Source organism: Phascolarctos cinereus, unplaced genomic scaffold (assembly GCF_003287225.1).
Source record: "Phascolarctos cinereus isolate Bilbo 61053 unplaced genomic scaffold, phaCin_HiC Scaffold_4;HRSCAF=312, whole genome shotgun sequence".
Lineage (NCBI taxonomy): Eukaryota > Metazoa > Chordata > Mammalia > Diprotodontia > Phascolarctidae > Phascolarctos > Phascolarctos cinereus.
The window spans coordinates 368,162,837-368,168,717 of record NW_027555847.1 but is presented as its reverse complement, the minus strand read 5'-3'; positions in this window follow the sequence as shown (position 1 = coordinate 368,168,717).

Sequence of the window (5,881 nt, the reverse complement as noted above, 5' to 3'; positions counted from 1 at the left end):
CTACTCCAGTATCTTTGCCAAAAAAACCCCAAATGGGGTTGTGAAGAGTCAGACATGAATGAAAAGACGGAACACAATTTTATGTGTCACTTATTACCTACCAAAACTTTGTGTAACTTTACCTGTTCTCATGTTTATAACAATCTTCTATCATACTTTCTTACATTTTTTTTTCTCATTCTACCTTCTTAGTCCTTCACTTCTCTATCAGGAGGTGGGTAGCATGTTTCATCATTCCTCTTTGGGTGTCATAGTAAGTCATTAGCCTGATGAGAATTCAGCACAATAATACTCTATCACATTTATGTACCACAACTTTCTCATTATTCCCCAATTTATGGGTATTCCTTCTAATTTCCATCTTTGCACCCTCAGAAGGAGCTACAAATATATTTTTACATCTTTAGTGTTTGTTTTACTTAAGACTAATCCCTCCCTTAGTCTACCTTTTCATTTCTCTTCCCCTTTCTCCTCTTTCCCTGTTGAGTGAAATTTATTTCTGTACCTGACTCTGTGTGTGTGTGTGTGTGTGTGTGTATGTGTTTTCTTCCATCTTTTGACCAGTTCAGATGAGAGTGAGGTTCAAGTGTCAGTCACTCTCCACAACTCCCTTCTTTTTTGTATAGATGTCTATGTGTGCACTCTGTTTATGTAATATAATTTTCCCTAACCTTCTTTTCCCTCACCCCTCTCCTTTTCTCTTTTCATTCTTTCAAGTTCATCAAAACATAACAGAACCATTTCCAGTCCTTGTCTAATCAGATCTTATGAACCCTGATGATAATAGAGTTCAGAGAAGTCACATGTATCTTCTTCTTTTGGAATGTAAGCAGTTTATCTTTGTTTAGTCCCTTATCATTCTGCATTCATGTTTACCTTTTTATGTTTCTCATCATTCCTGTACAAAACTTCAAAGTTTCTCTGCAGTTCTGGTCTTTTAATCAGGAATACTTGGAAGTCCTCTATTTGATTAAAGATCCCATTTTTCTCCTGTAGCATTATACTCAGTTCTGATGAGTGGTTTATTCTTGGCTGTAAGCCCATTTCCTTTGCCCTCTGGAATGCCATATTCCAAGTACTGTACTCCTTTATAGTGGTGGCTGCTAAATCGTGTGTAATCCTGACTATTGTTCCTCAGTAGTTAAATTATTTCGTTCTGGCTTTTTGCAGGATTTTTCTTTCACCCAGAAGCTCTAGATATTGACTATAATGGTCCTGGGAGTTTTCATTTTGAGGTCTCTTTCAGGGGGTGACCATTACGTGCCCTCTGCTACTAAGAGATCTGGGCAAATTTCTTTTAAGATTTCTTGAAAAAAAAATGTACCTAGGCTCTTTTTTTTTTTTGGTCATAGTATTTAGACAGTCCAATGAGTCTTAATTTTTTTCTCCTCCATCTGTTTTTCCAGGTCAGTTGGGGTGTTTTTCTATGAGATACTTACTTTTCAGCCTGTTGATTTTGTTTTAATATTTCCTTTTACCTTATGAAGTCATTGGCTTTTACTTGATCCACTCTAATGTTTAGGGAGTTCATTGCTTGTACCTCTTGGGCCAAGCTATTGATTCTCTTTCCAATTCTTACTTCCATAGCTCTCATTTCTTTTCCAATTTTTCCTCAAACACTCTCATTTCATTTATTAAAAAAAAGAAAACCTTTTTTTAACTCTTGCTTCATCTCTTCCAGGAGTCCTAGTTGAGTTTGTGCCCAAGCCATGCTTTTCTCTGAGGCATTGCTTGTATATGTTTTGGATTCATTCTCTTCTTTTGCATTTATATATTGAGACTTCTGCCATTATAATAGTTCATTATGGTGGGATTCTTTTTTTTATTTGCCCATTATTCCAGGCTACTTTCTAACTTCAGGTTTAATGTTAGGGCTATGCTCTATGCACTTCTGGATGGAAGGAATGCACTGATCTTGCTGTTGCTTTCTTAGGATACTGCGTGATGCATTATTCCAGGATATCAGGGACAGGCTGGGGACCTGCAAGCTTTCAGCACTCACAAAGTTCTCTGGTCCAGGGAAAAATCTGATTGCTACCACTCTGGTCTGAGTTCTGTAAGTTCTTGTCCTGAGTTTGGGTCTGTGCAAGAATAGACAGTTGCTAGGACTCAGCCCTTATAAGCCAACTAGAACATTCTACTGATTCAGAGCTTATGGAATTGTGGGACCCCCTTCCCTCTCCTGGATGACTGCCTTGTTCTGGCAAAGGGGCTTGCATAGCTCAATAAAATTATGAGCTATGCTATATAGGGTTATCCAAGATAGATAGGTTGTAGTGAAGAGTTCTGACAAAAGATGGAGAAGAAAATGGCAAACCATTCCAGTATTTTTGCCTAGAAAATGCCATGGACAGTATTAAAATAATAAAAGAGATGACATCAGAAGATAAGTCCCTCAGGTCTGAAGGTCTCCAGTAAGCTACTGAGGAAGAGTGGAGGACAATTACAAATAGCTCAGTACTAATGAAGCAGCTGGACCAAAGCATAAAGCTCAGCTGCAGATATGCCTGTGATGAAAGAAAAGTTCAATGCTGTAAAGAGGAATGTTGCACAGGAACCTGTAATGTAATATCTATAAACCAAGGTCAGCTTGGTGTGGTCAAATATGAGATGATATCTTGATATCTTGAGTGTCAGTGAACTTAAATGGACAGGAGTTGGCTAATTTAATTCAGGTGATCATTACATAGACTACTGTGGGCAAAAACCCCTTAGAAGAAATGGAGTAGCCTCATAGTCACAAAAGGGTGAGAAAAGCTGTAACGGGGTATAATCTCAAAAATGACAGAATGGTATCTGTTTGAATTCAAAGCAAACCATTCAACATCACAATAATACAGATCTTTTCCAATGACTGATGCCAAAGAGGCCAAAGTTGATCATTTCTACAAAAACCTACAACATCTTTTAGAAATAACACCCCCCCAAAAAAAGCCACATTTATTTATTTATTTTAGGCAATTGAGGTTAAGTGACTTGCCCAGGGTCACACAGCTAATAAGTGTCAAGTGTTTGGGCCAGATTTGAACTCAGGTCCTCCTGACTTCAGGGCCAATGTTCTATCCACTATGCCACCTGGCTGCCCCACTTTAAAATTTTTTTTAATTTAATTTTTATTTTTTTGGTGAGGCAATTGGGGTTAAGTGATTTGCCCAAAGTCATACAGCTAGTAAGTATTATGTGTCTGAGGCCAGATTTGAACTCAGGTCCTCCTGACTCCAGGGCCGGTGCTCTATCCACTGTACCACCTCACTGCCCTGATGTCACATTTATTAAAGCAGATATCCATATCTACATATGTGTATGACTAAATCTACCTATATGGATCTATAGATATAAATATAGCAAAATGTTCCCCTATTATAGAGGGAGTCTTTTGTCCTTTAACAGTTAACATAACTTTCTTTCCTTTATGCAAAAAGCACTTTTTCTGTCCCTTTTAACACCAAATTGCTCCAAACAAAAAAGATAGCACCTCAAAGAGACAGTGTTTTATATTAGGAAGAAGAAACAAAAATGAAAGGAGGGTAGGTTAGAGAAGTGAAGCTAACTAACCTAATACTGACCTTAAACTCATCTAGAAACAAGCATCAAGTTCTCTTTATTTTTCCCTTTATCTGCACTGTTAAAGACAGAATTTCCTGTTTAGAGAAATCTCTGACATTGGTGTCATTTCAAAGAGGATAATGACAGTGGAAACTGTGTAATTAAACCAGCAGGGGATGCTGCTGCCCAGGTACCTGATTCTCTCTGGAATAAGGACATGGTTGGTAATAAATTACTTGGTTATATACTCCACCTAACACCAGATGGTATGCTGGGGGAAACTTTAAATTCTCTAGTTCTTAAAATTGGCTACTTCAGTTCCCTAGAGCCACCTGTTTTGTGGTCAAAAGTTCTAGTCATGTAAGTTATTTTGGTTTTGCCCACTCAGACTCTTATGGTTCATTATACCCTCCCACTCACCAGAAGAATTCCACACTTTTCTATTCTCAGCTGCATTTCAGTAGATTTCAGTTGTAAGTATGGTATAATGGGGTAATTCATTCAAGCATGCCCTAACTAGATACAGTTCTTTACTCAATCATAAAACTGAAAAGAACAAAAAAGAAAGGGTCTTTTATTCTCTGAATTGAAAATATTTTTTTAATTTAAAAACCAGAATAAAATAATAGTGATTAACAAACAAAAGGGGAAAAAAACCAATCAGCCAGTAGACTTTTAGTTATTTAGCAAAGGCATTTTCAAATGGCATACCAAGAACCACAGTTACAAAGAATTTTTCCCCAAACCAGTGGAACACTCTAACACCAATACACACAGAGGCTCTGGGAGGTTGGAGGGAAAAGTGGTCACAAACTTAAAGAACAATGGGAAAAGTATAGGAAACACATGAGGACAATACAAATCGCTACTCCAGAACTGCAGGGCCTTGTAATTCTTTCTCTAGAGACTCCTCTGGAAGTTTGCTACATGGTATGGACAAGTTACTCCACTGCTCATCAGGACTGGTGTTTGTGATTAGTTGCAGCAATGATGGACTTGTTCCTCATGTGGTGTAGTTTCTCAGCTGGATGGGTCAGTCTACTGATGAGCTAGGTCATGTAAGTCATTTGGCTGTTATATTGGCTCTTCACAAAGTTCATGTGCTTTAAGGCTTTCCTAGACCGATTGTTCAGCCACTGAAACACTGTCAGACAGGCAGACAAAACACTCTGCTACTAGACTCTTCTCAGGGCATGGTAACTTGCTGGATAAGTCAACCCTCTGGCCTCTATGGGCTTATTTTTTGATAGGCAGCTACAGTTACCATCAGCCAACAGCTTGTCTGGGTGACATTGTGCTTTATCCAGCTTGGGTACTACAATACTTTCAGCTAGGGCAACTATCATGAGCTGAGAATTAGTAGAAGCCTCTCTATTTTGACTCTAAGGTTCATCACCTCCAATCAAAAGGTAGAAGTTTAGCTTTGTTTTGTTTTTGTTTCACAATCTTTCTTGATTCAAAACCAATTCCCTCACTAAGTTATTTTACCTTGTCTTTTGGTATTCAGCACCACTTTGGTCAGTTACATTTCTTAGGTATTGTTTGTTTGTTTGTTTGCCTGTTTTGGTGGGAAGGGGAGAAAGATGGAGCCTGGGCCCTAGAAGCAATTGAGTTATTCAGACCTCAGATGCTTCTTCAAGTGTAGAATGTTTATTTTGCGTCTGAATGTCTTTTCTTTTATGTTGAATTTCTCTATGATTTCACTTGTTGTTGTTGTCCAGTCATGTCCTACTCTTTATGATCCCATTTGGGGTTTTCTTGGCAAAGATACTAGAATGGTTTGCCATTTCCTTCTCCAGCTCATTTTCTAGATGAAGAACTGAAGCAAATAGGGTTAAATGACTTGCCCAGGGTCACACAGCTAGTAAGTGTCTGAGGCCAGATTTGAACTCAGGAAGAGGAGTCTTCCTGACTCCAGGCCCAGCATTCTATCTAATTTGCTACCTAGCTTGCATGATTTCACTTCTTAGTTTATGCTTCTGCTGAAGAAAACTGGAACACCTATTACAATTAAAATACCTACCATGTGAGCTTGGCACCAATATTTCACCTAGACCTTTACTCAGCTATGGCTTAACCTAGGAGTTTGGAAATGCAGTTTGGATGCTTAGATTTAAACCTCCCTGTTGTCTATAGGCAACAAGGAATATCCGGGAATCTAAAGAATACAGGTCATGTGCTTTGCATTCAAACTTCTCTCGGAGAAAGCAATAGCAGCTTTTTCTGCCAAGACTATTCAAATCAGGAATAAACCTCCTGAATGATCAATACCCTGCCCTTTGAGGGCTCAAGATGTAGGGTCTTCCCCTGTAGCTTTTCCTCACTCATGGTTCTA